This window comes from Mus musculus, chromosome Y (assembly GCF_000001635.26).
Source record: "Mus musculus strain C57BL/6J chromosome Y, GRCm38.p6 C57BL/6J".
Classification (NCBI taxonomy): domain Eukaryota; kingdom Metazoa; phylum Chordata; class Mammalia; order Rodentia; family Muridae; genus Mus; species Mus musculus.
In genome coordinates, this window is record NC_000087.7 from 39,208,943 (window position 1) to 39,225,540 (window position 16,598).

The window sequence follows — 16,598 nt, forward strand, 5'->3', positions numbered from 1 at the left end:
AGGAGCAGGTGGACTTGTATATGGGATCAAGGTTCCTGGAACAATAATGCCAGACCAGGACAGGATCCCCTACTTGACTTTTATGTGGCACTGTGGTCAGTTCCAGGTTCGTTCCTTTTTTATTTTTTTTTTCAGCAATTTCCAGGTGTCCTTTCCAAACCAGTTCTAAGGCCTTCAATCGAGCTAGAAAGGGTTGGGAAAAAAGGAACATCAGGGTCACACATTCCCCCTGCTTCTGTTAAGGGGGGCAGTCTCCCATGGTGAATTTCAAAGGGTGTAAGTTTAAATTTTCCTTGGGTGTTCTGTACTTGGAACAAAATGAAGGGAAGGAGAGTTGTCCAATCTTTTCTTCAGTCTCTAAATCCAGCTTATTCAAGGTTTCTTTTAATGTTCTATTCACCTGCTCTTCCTATCCTGAACTCTGGGGTCTATAAACACAATGTAACTTCTGATTGATCCACAATTGTCTGGCTAAGTCTTTACTTACTTGGGTAAAAACGGAGGGGCCATTGTCTGAGAAAAGTACCTCAGGGATGCTGTATCTTGGAAAAATTTCCTCTAATATCTTCTTTGCCATGATATTGGAGGTCTCTTTCTTAGTGGGGAAGGCTATACTCAACCTGAAAAAGTGTCAATAAAACTGATAGATATTTATTAATGAACTTGGCTGATTTTACTTCAGTAAAATCTAATTTTCAGTATGCCTCTGGACAGTTACAGCTTAGCCACCTTCCAGGGGTGTTCTTGTTGTGTCCGGTATTGATGAGGACACAGGATTGGCATTTATTTGCACTATCTTGAGCAATGTCAAACATTTTTATAACATAGTACTTTGAGCTCTTAACAGTTACTTTGAGCTTCTTATTTCCCAAATGTGTGAGCCTGTGCAGACTGTCTACATATTGTTGCCCTTTTCTGGTGGGCAGGTAATAGCAACCATCCTGGGTCTTATCTACTTCCTGAGGAGAGTACCCACATATCTCAGGTACTTTGCCAATTAGCTACTGATCTTCTGATTTCATTTAAAGCCTGTGTCTTTGAGTTTATAATGGTCTTTAAGTTCTTTATTTTTCTCATAGAGCCACCTATTTTTCAGCCAGGTAAGCCATCTGATTTCCTTTCCCTCTAGCATCAAGTCCTTTCTGGTGACCAGGACAATGTATGGTGGCTAGTTTTTTTTTTTTTTTTTCGTTTTTGTTGTTGTTGTTTTGTTTTGTTTGGTATGTATTTGTTTTTGTTATTGTTTTGTTTTGTTTTATTTTGTTTTTTGTTTTGTTTTTGTTTTGTTTTGTTTGTTTTGTGTTTTTTTTATTTATTTTCAAGTTTTGGCTTCTAATAAGCTCAAAAATTTTTTTATTATTTATATCTTTCCCAGCATAGGTGAGTAGCCCTCGTTGCCTATAGATTGTCCCACATATGTGAGTGGTGGTGAAAACTTACCTGCTGTCTGAGTAGATATTGTTGTTTTCCTCTTTGTCCAGCTGCAAAGCTTGTGTGAGTGCAATTAGCTCTGCTCTCTGGGTTATTGTCCCTTCAGGCAAGGTGGTGGTGTAGATGGTTTGTTTTCCATTGCCCAGTGCTGCCTCTGCCTTTTACTTACCTTTAACCAAAAACCTGTTATCATCCTGGCACCAGTTGGGGCAGTCTGGCCATGCCTGATCAGTGAGTTCTTTCTTAGTTCCGGTTACTTCTGCCAGGATGCCCATACACTGGTGCTCTGGTAGGGATTTGTAAGGTTCTGACAGCAAGGTGGCAGAATTCAGGATAGCAGGGTGTACAAACTGCACTCTCTCAGTCAGTAAGAGGTTCTGATAATGGGTCATGTGAGATTTACTCATCCAGTGATCAGGCGGTGGTCTACTGATGCTTTCTAAGGCAAGGATCTACCACTATCATTCGTTAACCTAGAGTCAGTTTATCAGCATCTTTGAGAAGTAGGGCCAAAGCATCAGTAGCTTTTAAGCAAAATGGCCATCCACTGGACACTGGGTCTAGTTTTTTTTGTTTGTTTGTTTGTTTTGTTTTTTGTTTTTTGTTTTTTGTTTTTTTGTTTTTGTTTTTGTTTTTGTTTTTGTTTTTGTTTTTGTTTTTGTTTTTGTTTTTGTTTTTGTTTTTGTTTTTGTTTTTGTTTTTGTTTTTGTTTTTGTTTTTGTTTTTGTTTTTGTTTTTGTTTTTGTTTTTGTTTTTGTTTTTGTTTTTGTTTTTGTTTTTGTTTTTGTTTTGTTTTTTTTGACCAGTATTCCACAGGTTCTTTTTATGGCCGCAGAGCTTAGATCAGAACACCACTTTCTTTTCCTGCTCATTCCTCTATATAGAGTGACAGGCTTAGTCAGGTCAGGCAGGGCTAGAGCTGGTGAGCTAAGCAAGGCCTTTTTTAATCTCTTTAACGGCCTACTGGTGTATGGGGGTCCATGAGAAAGTCCCAGTCTCTTTAGTAAAGGGGTAGAGTGTGGCTGCCAGAGTGGCAAAGCTTGGAATCTAGAGTCTACAAAGCCCAGCCATTCCCAAAAATTCTCTCACCTGCTTTAAGGTTGTTGGGATGGGGATTTGAGTTACAGTCTTTTTCCAAGCTTCTGTCAGCCACCATTTCCTTTCCCTGAGACTATAACCCAAATAGGTTACTTCTGTCTGGCAATTCTGTGCTTTCTTAGCAGATGCCTTGTATCCCAACTCGCTCAATTCTGCCAGTAATTTTTCAGTTCCCAGTCTGCACCATTTTTCTGTGGTAGCAGCAAGAAGCAGGTCATAAACATAATGAAGAAGAAAAACTTGGGGGATTTCTGACCTGAACAGTGCCAAGTCCGAGTGGAAGGCTTCGTAAAAGAGAGTAGGAGAGTTCTTGAATTTTTGAGGTAAATGTCTCAAAGTTAGTTTGTCCAGCCTATCCCTAAAATAGGTCTCTCAACTTGAAAGCAAAGATTACCTAACTCATGGGATGTAGTTTTAGGCAGAAGAATGTGTCCTTCAGGTGCAGGACTATATAACGATGTCTCTCAGGGTGGAGAGAACTAAGTAGATTGTAGGAGTTAGGGACAGTAGGATGAATATCTCAAACTCTTTCGTTTACTTTTATTAAGTCTTGTACTGGAGATAAACATTAGTGCCTGGCTTTTTAACTGGTAGTAATGGAGTATTCCAGGGAGATTGACAAGGGACCAAAACACCTAGTTCTATGAGCTTTTGAATGTGAGGTCTGATGCCCTCTTGGGCCTCTCTGCTCTTGGGGTATTGTTGTACCCCAATAGAAGTCGCACCAGTTTTCAGCTTCACAATGATGTGGGGCACAATGTTTGCCTCTCCCATACCTTGCATCTCTGCCCAGGCTTGAAGATAATCTCTCTAAAAAGGTCATTCTAGAACTTTTCTCGATGTGGCTTGAGGCTCATATAATCTATATACTTCTTCTAATTTTGAAACTAAAATTATATAGAGATGGGCTTATCAAGAGACTGAAGTTCCTTCCAAAGAGAAGCTTATTTGGGCTTTTAATGTGATAGTAAGTCTCTACCCAACAATGGCATTGACATTCAAGAATGTTGAGGAAGGAATGAGTTACTTGGCTTCTTCTTATATTAACTTTCTTATCAGTGGTCTAAGAGTATGGTTTCTGATCAGTAGCCACAATTACTACATTTTTTGTTTTGTTTTGTTTTGTTCTTTTTTTTTTTTTGGTGGTGTTTTGTTGTTGTTGTTGTTGTTTTTGTGGTTGTCCTTCAATTTCTCCAGGGGCTCTTTCAGGACTGAAATCTCTGCTCTAGTATCAATAATGAAATCTGTGGGTGTCACCTCCACAGTTAAGATTGCCCCAGGCTTGTGGAGGGGTCTGATCCCTGACTCTCCTAGTCATCATCTTTTAGGGGAAAAACCTTGAGCTGTCTGGTATTTGTTTCTTTTTTGGGGCAGTCTCTTGCCCAGTGTTCCTTTTTTTATAGTATGCACATCGGTCCTTATCTAGAGGTTGTGGAGGTCCTCTGGAGTTCTGAGGTCTTCTTGGCTCTGTTTTACCCAGGTACTCTTTCTGCCTACTTTGTCTCCCTTTTCTATAAACTTCTTTATCACCTGTGAATAAAGCCACAAACCTAGTTACATTTTATTCAAGGCTTCTATCAAGTCTATTTTCTCTTTACTCAACCTCTCTCTTTTTTCTTTGTCTTTTTTCTTCTTCAGTCTCAACTCTTTTTAATATATTTTATTAGGTATTTTCCTCATTTACATTTCCAACACTATGCCAAAAGTCCCCCATACCGTCCCCCTCCCCCACACCCCTACCCACTCATTACCACTTTTGACCCTGGCATTCCCCTGTACTGGGGCATAATTAGTGTGCATGCCCAATCGGGCTCTTTCCAGTGATGGCCTACTAGACAATCTTTTGATACATATGCAGCTACAGTCAAGAGCTTTGGGGTACTGGTTAGTTCATAATGTTGTTCCACCAATAGCATTGCAGATCCCTTTAGCTGCTTGGATATTTTCTCTAGCTCCTCCATTGGGGGATCTGTGATCCATCCAATAGTTTACTGTGAGCATCGACTTCTTTGTTTGCTAGGCCCTGGCATAATCTCACAAGAGACAGCTATATCAGTTTCCATTCAGAAAAACCTTGCAAGTGTATGGAGTGGTGTCAGTGTTTGAAGACTGATTAGGGGATGGATCCCTGCATATGGCAATCTCTAGATGGTCCATCCTTTTGTCTAAGCTCCAAACTTTGTCTCTTTAACTCCTTTCATGTGTGTTTTGTTTCCAATTCTAAGAAGGGGCAAAGTGTCCGCACTTTGGTCTTCGTTCTTCTTGATTTTCATGTGTTTGGCAAATTGTATCTTATATCTTGGAGGTATTCTAGGTTTCAGGGCTAATATCCACTTATTAATGAGTACATATCATTAGCATTCTTTTGTGATTGAGTTACCTCACACAGGATGATGCTCTCCAGGTCCAACCATTTGCCTGTAAATTTCATAAACTCATTCTTTTTAATAGCTGTACTATTAGTAGTACAACTCCATTGTGTAAATGGATCACAATTTTGTAACCATTTTCTATTGTCGGGCATCTGGGTTCTTTCCAGCTTCTGGCTACTATAAATAAGGCTGCTATGAACATAGTGGAGCATGTGTCTTACTAGTTGGAACAGCTTCTGGATATATGCCTAGAATTGTATTGTGGGATCCTCTGGTAGTACAATGTCCAATTTTCTGAAGAACCGCCAGACTGATTTCCAGAGTTGATTTAAAAGCTTGCAATTCCACCAACAATGGAGGAGTTTTCTGCTTTCTCCACATCCTTGCCAGCGTCTGCTGTCATCTGAATATTTGATCTTAGCCATTCTTACTGGTGTGAGATGAAATTTCAGGGTTGTTTTGATTTACATTTCACTGCTGATTAATGATGGTGAACATTGTTTCAGGTGCTTCTTAGCCATTTGGTGTTCCTCAGGTGAGAATTCTTTCTTTAGCTCTGAGCCCCGTTTTTTAATGGGGTTATTTGATTTTCTGGAGTCCTCCTTCTTGAGTTCTTTATATATATTTGATATTAGTCCCCTATCTGATTTAGGATAGTAAAAGATCCTTTCACAATCTGTTGGTGGCCTTTTTGTCTTATTGAAGGTGTCTTTTGCCTTACAAAAGATTTGCAGCTTTATGAGGTCCCATTTATCAATTCTAAATCTTACAATACAAGCCATTTGTCTTCTATTCAGGAATTTTTCCCCTGTTCTCATGTCTTTGAGGCTTTTCCCCACTTTCTACTCTACAAGTTTCAGTGTCTCTGATTTTATGTGGAGCTCCTTGATCCACTTACATTTGACCTTAGTACAAGGAGATAGAAATGGATAGATTCACATTCTTCTACATGATAACCACCAATTGTGCCAGCACCATTTGTTGAAAATGCAGTCTTTTTTTTCACTGGATTCTTTTAACTCCCTTGTATAAGATCAATTGACAATAGGTGCGTTGGTTCATTTCTGGGTCTTCAATTCTATTCCATGGTCTACTTCTCTGTCACTATATCAGTACCATGCAGTTTTTATCACAATTGCTCTGTAGAACAGCTTTGGGTCAGGCATGGTGATTGCACCAGAGGTTCTTTTATCCATGAGAGTGTTTTTCTATCCTAGGTTTTGTTTATTGCCAATGTATTTGCAGATTGCCCTTTCTAATTCATTGAAGAATTGAGTTGGAATTTTAATGGGGATTTTATTGAATCTGTAGATTTCTTTTGGCAAGATGGCCATTTTTACAACGTTGATACTGACAATCCATGATAATGGACTTTCTTTCCATCTTCTGAGATCTTCTTTAATTTCTTTCTTCACAGACTTGAAATTCTTATCATACAGACCTTTCACTTCCTTAGTTAGAGTCATGCCAAATTATTTTATATTATTTGTAACTATTGAGAAGGGCGATGTTTCTCTAATTTCATTCTCAGCCTGTTTATTCTTTGTGAAGAGAAAGGCCATTGACATGTTTGGTTAATTTTATACCCAGCTAAATCACCGACGTTGTTTTTCAAGTTTAGGTTTTCTCTGGTTGAATTTTTAGGTTCACTTATATATGCTATCATATCATCTGCAAAAAGTGATATTTTGAATTCTTCTTTTCCAATTTGTATCTCCTTGGTCTCCTTTCGTTGTCAAATTGCTCTGTTTAGGTCTTCAAGAACAATGTTGAATAGGTAGGGAGAAAGTGGGCAGCCTGTCTAGTCACTGATTTTAGTGAGATTGCTTCGAGCTTCATACCATTTCATTTGATGTTGGGTACTGGTTTACTGTAAATTGCATTTATCCTTTTTATGTATGGGCCTTGAATTCCTGATCCTTCCAAGACTTTTATCAAGAATAGGTTTTGGATATAATTAAATGATTTCTTGGCATATAATGAGATGATCATGTGGTTTTGTCTTTAAGGTTGTTTATATAATGGATTATGTTGATGGATTGCCATATATTAAACCATCCCTGTATCCCTGGTATAAAACCGACTTGGTAAGGATGAATGAAATTTTTAATGTGTTCTTGGATATGATTAGGGATAATTTTACTGAGAATTTTTATTTCGATATTCATAAGGGCCATTGTTCCGAAGTTCTTTATCTTTGTTGGAACTTTCTGTGGTTTAGGTATCAGAGTACTTGTGGCTTCATAGAATGAGTTGGGTAGAGTACCTTCTACTGCTATTTTGTGGAATTGTTTGTGCAGAACTGGAATTAAATATTCTTTGACGGTCTGATAGAACTCTGCATTAAACCTATCTGTTCCTTTTTTTGTTGTTTTTTTTTTTTTTTTTTTTTTTTTTTTTTTTTTTTTTTTTGGTTGGGAGACTATTAATGCCTGCTTCTATTTCTTTAGGGAACATGAGACTGTTTAGATCATTAACTTGATCCTGTTTTAATTTGGGTACATGTTATCTGTTTTCGAAATTTGTCCATTTTGTCCAAGTTATCCTGTTCTGTTGAGTATAGCCTGTTGTAGAAGGATCTGATGGTGTTTTGGTTTTCTTCAGGACCTGTTTTTATGTCTCACTTTTCAATTCTGATTTTGTTAATTAGGATGCTGTCTCTGTGCCTTAAGGGATGCTAGCTAAGAGTTTATCTATCTTTTTGATTTTCTCAAAGAACCAAATCCTCTTTGGTTGATTATTTAAGGAGTTTTTCTTGATTCCACTTGGTTAATTTCACCCCTGGTTTGAATATTTTCTTCCATTTACTCCTCTTGAGTGAATTTGCTTCCTTTATTCTGGAGATTTTTCGTGTGTTTTCAAGCTGCTTCTATGTGCTCTCTCTGGTTTCTTTTTGGAGGCACTCAAATCTATGAGTTTCCCTCTTATTAATGATTTCATTGAGTCTCATAAGTTAGGGTATATTGTGGCTTTATTTTCATTAAACTCTAAAATGTCTTTAATTTCTTTTTTTATTCCTTCCTTGACCAAGGTATCACTGAAAAGACTTTTGTTCATTTTCAACGTGAATGTTGGCTCTCCATTATTTATGTTGTTATTAAAGATCAATCAGCCTTAGTCCATGGTGGTCTGATAGGATGCTTTGGACAATTGCAATATTTTTTATCAGTTGAGACCTGTTTTGTGACCAATTATATGGTAAAATTTGGAAAAGGTACCATAATGTGCTGAGAAGAAGTTATATCCTTTTGTTTCAGGATAAAACGTTCTGTAGATATCTATTAAGTCCATTTGTTTAATAACTTCTGTTAGTTTCACTGTGTCCCTGTTTAGTTTCTCTTTCCAAGATTTGTCCATTGATAAAGTGGTTTGTTGAAGCCTCCCACAGTTATTGTGTGAGCTGCAGTGTGTGCTTTGAGCTTTCTTTAATGAATGGGACTGCCCTTGCATTTGGAGCATAGATATTCAGAATTGAGAGTTCCTCTTGGAGGATTTTACCTTTGATGAGTATGAAGTGTCTCTCTTTGTATGTTTTGATAACTTTAGGTTGGAAATCAATTTTAATAGATATTTGAATGGTTACTCCAGCTGATTTCTTCAGACCATTTGCTTGGAAAATTATTTTCCAGCCTTTCAATCTGAGATAGTGGCTGTCTTTTTCCCTGATATGTGTTTCCTGTAAGCAGCAGATTATTGGGTCCTGTTTTTGTAGCCAGTTTGTCAGTCTATGTCTTTTCATTGGCGAACTGAATCCATTGATATTAAGAGACATTAAGGAAAAGTAATTGTTGCTTCCTATTATTTTTGTTGTTAGAGTTTGCATTCTGATCTTGTGGCTGTCTTCTTTTTGGTTTGTTGAGGGATTACTTTCTTGCTTTTTCTAGGGCATGGTTTCTTTCCTTGTATTGCTTTTTTTTCTGTTATTATCCTTTGAAATGCTGGATCCATGGAGAGTTAATGTGTGAATTTATTTTTTATTGTGAAATAATTTGATTTCTCCATCTATGGTAATTGAGAGTTTGGCTGTGTATAATAGACTGGGCTGGCATTGGTGTTCTCTTAGTGTCTGTATAACATCTGTCCAGGACCTTCTGTCTTTCATAGTCTCTGGTGAAAAGTCTGGTGTAATTCTGATAAGCCTGCCTTTATATGTTCTCTGACCTTTTTCCCTCACTACTTTTAACAGTATATCTCTATTTAGTGCATTTCTTCTTCTGATTATTATGTGTCAGGAGGAATTTCTTTTCTGGTCCAGTCTATATGGAATTCTGTAGGCTTCTTTTATGTTCATGGGCATGTCTTTCTTTAGGTTTGACAAGTTTTTTTTTTTTTATAATTTTTTTGAAGATATTTGCTGGCCCTTTAAGTTGAAAATCTTCATTCTCATCTACTCCTATTACCCGTAGGTTTGAACTTCACATTGTATCCTGGATTTCCTGGATGTTTGAGATAGGACCTTTTGCATTTTTTATTTTATTTGATTGCTGTTCCAATTTTCTCTATGGAATCTTCTGCACCTGACATTCTCTCTGTCATCTCTTGTATTCTGGTGCTGATGCTCACATCTATGGTTCCATATTTCTTGCCTAGGTATTCTATCTCCAGCGTTGACTTACTTTGGGTTTTCTTTATTGTGTCTACTTCACTTTTTAGGTCTTGGATGGTTTTATTCAATTCTATCACCTGTTTGGTCGTGTTTTCCTTTAATTCTTTAAGGGTATTTTTGCGCTTCCTCTTAAGGTCTTCTACCTATTTAGCAGTGTTTTCATCTATTTCTTTAAGTGATTTATTAAAGTCATTCTTAATGTCCTCTACCATCAACCTGAGATATGCTTTTAAATATGGGGCTACCTTTTCGGGTGTTTTGGAGTTTCCAGGACTGGGTGAGGTGGGAGTGCTGTAATTCTGATGACGGTGAGTGGTCTTGGTTTCTGTTAGTAAGATTCTTATGTTTGCTTTCCATCATCTGGTAATCTCGGGAGTTAGTTGTTATAATTGTCTCTGGTTATATCTTGTTCCTCAGTGGTTATGTTAGCCTCTATCAGCAGACCTGGGAGACTTGTTTTCTCCTGAGTTTCAGTGTTCAGAGTACTCTCTACAGGCAAGATCTCCTCTTGCAGAGAAGGTGCCCAAAGATCTGGTGTTCCAACTTTCCTCCTGGCAGATGTTGTGATCCACTCACAACAGGTACTAAGATCCCATGGAGAGTCCTGTGGGGACCTTTGGGTTGTCCACAGACTCTGCCCCCAAGGTGCCCAGAGCTGTCCTGGACTGGAAGGGACTTGTGACCCTGGTCAGACCAGTTTCTCTGCCTCCCTAATTAATGCAGTCTCAGGTCCTGCATGATAGGATTGGAGCAGAAGTTGTTTTCCACTCACTAAAGGTCTTAAGATCTCGTGGATGTTTCTGTGAGGACCTTGGGGCTGTCCTCAGACTCTGCCCAAAATGTTGCCCAGGTGCTGGCACAGTCGAGAGGGACTTGTGACCATTGTCAGGCCAGTTTTTCTGCTTCTTTAATTAATGCAGTCTCAGATCCTGTGAGATTGGATTGGAGCAGAGGTTGTGTTACATTCACCAGAGGTCTTATGATCCTATTGAGGGTCTTTTGGGGACCTTAGGGGTGTCTGCAGACACTGAGCCCAATGTGCCTTGGTGCTGGCTTGTCAGTCTCTCTCTTATGGTACACTTTCTCTGCCTCCTTAAACAGATGTTGTAAAGATAATGTTTTCAGACACTCTAGATGCTGTAACCTTTTCCTAATGTCAGAAGAAGACTGCCCTATAGAAGCCATGACACCTGTCACCTGCTGGCACTCTGAAGGAGGGTCAAAGGTAGTGTAACACTTCTATACATTTAAGAGGTACTCGAAAAACACTGCTGGGGGCTCCTTTTTCACTTCTACAATCTCTCTTACCTTGGCCAAATTGGTGGGACACCTGCCAGCCCCTTTCAGTCCTATTATCAGAGCCCAGCAGAAAATTGTCAATTGCTCCATATGGTCAGTCCTGTCAGGACATGTCAGATGGAAGCCTGCATCTATTTTTTTCAGAAGTTTTATTGGTAGTCAATTGGCTCCCAACATGCTCTTTCTTTCCTCTCAGAATCCTCTCCTTCTCCTCTGGTGAAAGAACCTGTAAAAATTGATGACAGACATCACAAGTAGGCTGAAGAGAGAATATGAGAGATTCCATTAGATTAGCAAGGCTAGAGGGGTTTTCACGAAGGAGGGTGTGATTTGCTTTCCAGTTATTGAGATCAGAGGAGGAAAAAGGCCATTACTGAAGGGGCTGCAGTTGTCTGGGGTCCGCTGGATGAGGGTCATAAATACATAAAAGCAGTGCGATGGTTGAGTCTGGTCCCTCTGGGCTTCAAGCTCCATGGTCTTGGGCTTTATCAACTGGTCCCTCCCCAAATATCTAGTGGCACCCTGTTGAGAGTTCTTGGGGGGGACCAGTTGCGAATATGCGGGTGGGGTGCTGTGCCATTTTGGAGGTTCTTCTAAATCTGGATAGATCTTGGGAGAAACCGAGGGCTGCAGTTCAACTGGTGCCAGATTTAACTCTTTCTTTTCCCTCTGGATGGCAGTGGGTCAGAACTGGGGAGCCTGGATTATTCTTTTTAACCCTAGGCTTTAAACAGGATGGGAGAGGGGGGATCCTGTGCTAATTTTTTCTAGATGAGAATGTAGGGCACTTAATCTGGCTGAGACCCTGGTCCCCTCTGTAAAACAACTAGAGAGCTGAAAACAGAACCAAACCAAGGGTGCCCTCTAATGGCCAACTAACATCAAAGCTGGCCATTCAGTAGAGCAGAAAGTTCTCTAAAATCTATTTCAGACATCCACCAAGAGAATGTGAGTCTTAGTCTTAATTTCAGTCCTGTTCACAAGGGTCAGTCCAAGGGGCATGCTAATAGTTGGTCCCATCATCAGAATTACATACAGGGGAAAAACCAATATATACACACAAAAAGATTACAATAACCAAGACCAGGCCCCAATAAGATGGTCTAGAGAGCACACACTCACTTGGCACCCAGTAACAAAAACAGACAGCCGAGTGAGCACACTCTCATTTGGCACCCTGATAGGAGATCTCCAGGTATCTCTGGGACTCCCTCAGAACTCCTGGGATGTCCCAAAGGTGGCAGCCGGTTTCTCCTCACATGTCTGTCAGTAACTCTCTTCCATCTGGGAGAGGGAGTTCATTGCTCTCAAGAGCATGTACAAATGCAAACCGAGAATAGTGAATTCAAACAGAGCTGACACATGAAGATAGAGACAAAGATAGAGGAAATTTATAGAAAAAGATAGAGACAAAGATACAGACAAAGATAGAACCCTACCTCCTAGCAGGGTTTCTGAGAATTGGGGTAGGCCACAAATCCTGGAGGAGAAGCACCCAAATGTAAGACCTCGGAAGCTGGGCCTCCTCTCAAGTCACTGGATGAGCTGGCCAGCACCCCTGTGACCCAAGAGAAAACCGCAACTGATGCAAAATGCAATAGGTTTTATTACTAGCTAGCTGAGGAAAAAGTCCCTCTGCCTAGCAGGGCAGGGGAGTTTGACACTGAGCTGTGACAGTAAGGGGCTTTTAACAAATAGCTGAGGAATTGGAAGGAGTTGGAGGAGAGTTGGGAGGAGTTGGGAAATGTTGGAAGGAGAGTTCTTCTCTTCCTGTTGTTCTTGGTGAAATTTACAAGGCAGGAGTGGGGAGTGAGTTCTTTCTGAATTTTTATCTCCTTGTCCTTGGCACAGGAAGGCAGGCATCTCTGGTTGTAAAGTATAGAAACAAAAAGCTTTTTTTTTTGGGTATAGAGTACAAAGAGCTTCTTCCTAGCTGTATTTTCAGAGATCAGGGAAAACAAGCTTGGGGAATGTCTAGGGGCTTTACCTTACTGGGAGATATACTTTAAGTTGGACTCTCACAGTAGGAAATTTTTTTCTACCACACACAAAACTTTACACAGAAAATTATTTCAATTATTTATAATAAATATATACTATTTGGTTTGAATCAAATGTCATATCCATATAAAATGCATGGTAGAATTCCAAAAAAACTTGTAATACTTACTTTAAACAATTCATACATTTACACCCCACAGCACTTCTTCATAACTGTACTACCTATGCTGAGATCCATCTTCTTCCTAAATGGTCCCTCTCTTATTTTTATAATGGTTCTCCTTTTCTTTGTATGTATATCTGGGTACATCTCATGCAGGTGGTTGTATTGTACTAGTTGCTATCTTTGTGTGATCACAAGGTGTAAAGGACCACAATCTGTTCTTGATCTACTCATATAAGAGCATTTGACCCTGAATTGTTCTTTTTCCTGTATCTACTTCTCCAGTTAAGGGATCACAAACACCACTTTTGAAGTACTCTATCAAAATGGGAAAAAAATGAAAATATTAAACCATATCTTCATCTGTTTCTACCTGAGGTGATATATTCTCATCTTTGTCAAATGCTGGTCTCTGTACTGTATGGACAACAGAAAATGGAAACATAATATGGTATATTAGTAAAAGGGAATAAAGTATTAATGATTTGAATTTCTCAGGAAATACTTTCCATGTGAATTTTTGAAACAGCTTTTTAGAAATGACATAATTACGTACATGAAATCCGGTATAGGTATAGATGAGAAGTAAGGTTTCCAAATTATAGGGCCATTGAATATCTTTACCAATATTATAGAAAAAAAAACTTCCCTAACTTAAAGAAAGATATGCTCATGAATATACAAGAACACTACAGAACGCCAAATTATTTGGACCAGAAAAAAAAATCCTGCTATCATATAATCGTCAAAACACCAAATGCACAAAACAAAGAAAGAATATTAAAAGCAGTAAGGGAAAAATCGTCTACCAATATATAAAGCAAGAGCTATCAGGATAACACATAACTTCTCCACTGAGACTATGAAAGCCAGATATCTAGGGCAGATGTCATACAGAATGTAAGAGAGCAGAAATGACAGTCAAGACTGCTATATGAAGCAAAACTCTTTTAACTTAGCTTGAGAAAACAAGGTATACTGTGACAAAACCATATTTACACAATATCAAACAATGCATCCAGTACTTCAAACGATAAGAAAGGGACAATTTCAATATAAAGAGGGAAATTACACTCGAAAAAAAGCAAGAAATAAATCTTGAAGGAAACCTAAAAGAAGATAGCTACATGAACAAAATTCCAACTCTAATAACAAAAGTAACAAGAAGCAACAAGGACTTTTCCTTAGTATCTCTTAATATCAGTGGACTCAGTTCACCAGTAAAAAGGCATAGAATAACAAAATGGATGTGTAAGCAATATTCAGCATACCAGAAACAAACACCAAGGACAAAGTCAGACATTACCTCAGACTAAAAGCCCGGAAAAAAACTTTCCAAGCAAATGATCCCAAGAAATAAGCTGGAGCAGCCATTCTAATATCAAATAAAATTCACTTTCAACCCAAAGTTATTAAAATAGGCAAGAAGGGAAACTTCATATTCATTAAAGTTAATATTTACCAAGATGGACTCCCAAATCTAAACATTTATACTCCAAATGCAATGACACCCACATTCATAAAAGAAACTTTAGTAAAGCTCAAAACACACATTGTACCACACACAATAATATTGGAAGACTTCAACATCCCTCCCTCATTAATGGACAGATCCTGGAAACTAAAACAAAAAAGATACACGGTGAAACTCACAGAATTTATGTAACAAATACATTTAGTTGATATCTATAGAACATTTTATCCTAAAACAAACGAATGTCCCTTCTTCTCAGCACCTCATGATGCCTTCTCCAAAATTGACCAAACACTCAGTCACAAAACATGCCTCAACAGATATAAAATTATTGAAATAATTTCATGCTTCCTATCAGATCACCACATACTAAGGCTTATCTTTAACAATAATATAAATAATTGAAAACCCACATACATGTGGAATGTGTACAACAATCTAGTCAGTGACAAAACAGTCAAGGAAGAAATATAGAACTAAATTATAGACATTTTAGAGTTTAATGAAAATGTAGCAACAACATACTGCAAGTTATGGGACATAATGAAAATAGCTCTAAGAGGGACACTCATAGCTCTCTCTGAATGCCTCTAAAAAGAAACTGGAGAGAGGATATAGGAGTAGGTTGACAACCCACCTTAACACTATAGAACAAAAGGAAGCAAATTCACCCAAAAAGAGTTGAAGTCAGGAAATAATCAAACTCAGTGCTAAAATCAACCAAGTGGAAACAAAGGAACAATACAAAAATAATCAAACAAACTGGGTGCTAGTTCTTTGAGAAAATCAACAAGATAGATAAACTATTAGACAGACTAAATACAGAACACAAGACCAGTATCTAATTTAGCAAAACCAGAAATGAAAAGGGAGAAATAACAACAAAAATTTAGTAAATTTGAAATATCATCAGATCCTACTATACCAGGCTGTACTCAACAAAACTGGAAAATCTGGATAAAATGGACACTTATATAGACAGATATCATGTACCAAATTCAAATCAGGATCAAATAAACCCTGTAATTACTTCTACCACTGTGAGGAGCTGGCCTCAAGATTGCCATTACAAGATGGTGCTGACAACAGCATTGTCACCATTGCTCATGGTGAGTGCACTCAGGCCTCATGGTATCTTTCCATTACCTGAGCCCTGCCTCTCCCATGGTGTCATCAGGCTGATGGTGGGCATCCAATTCGGGTGGTGCACGTCACCCACCTTACTTCTAACCATACTTCGCAGCCTATATAAAGAAGGGGATTTCTGCTCTCTGGGTCTCCTGTCTTGAAGCTGTTCATCTATCTCTCAAAATGTATTAAAGCTTTACTGCAGAAAGATCCGAGTGTCCTGTGTGCATTCTTGCTGGCGAGATGGTAGCGTGGATCATCTGGTGCCAGAAACCCAGAATCAACATCGCTGGCATTGAGGAGAACCCCTGGAGATGGGGTGGATTCAGAACTGCAGGGAAAAGGTAAGTTTCATGAACCTCTTATACCTTTTAATTTCGGTCTTAATCTAGATGCACCCTAGGAAGGGGCAGTAGAAGCTCTAATGTTGTTTGCCCTGGCCCTCATTCTGTTTCTTATTCTGTCCATCAAGGCTGGTGCTTAAATTTGAGGTCCATTGGGGCTGGTGCTGAAAAATGAGGTGTTGTCAGTCCGACATACATAAGTGGCAGCACTGAGGTATCTTCTAAGCCTTCCATAGATGAGGGAGCAGAGCGCTGTGTTTACTTTCACTTTGCTTAAGGAGTACTATAAGTCGGGTGTAGATCAGCTGCAGACACTAACTCTATCATGGGCTCCTCACAGTCAGTGATCACCACATTACAGGCAGTGCTAAAGCAATGCGACTTGCAGGTCACCTCTCATATGCTGCAGAACTTTGTTAAGGAGGTGGATTGCATTTCTCCCTGGTATGCCTATTCGGGGTCACTAACTGTAGCCTTATGGAATAAGCTAGGAAGGGACCTTGACCTTAAGCATGAAGAGGGAGACTTATGCATTGGCACCAAGGAAGTTTGGAAGCTGATAAAAAATTGTCTAGAGGATAAAACCTGCTGACCAGCCAATGTGGAGGGACAGGGAATAATAGAAGAGGTTCAGGACAGTATGTCAGAAACCTAACAGAATGAGAGAATGGGAGCTCAAAAA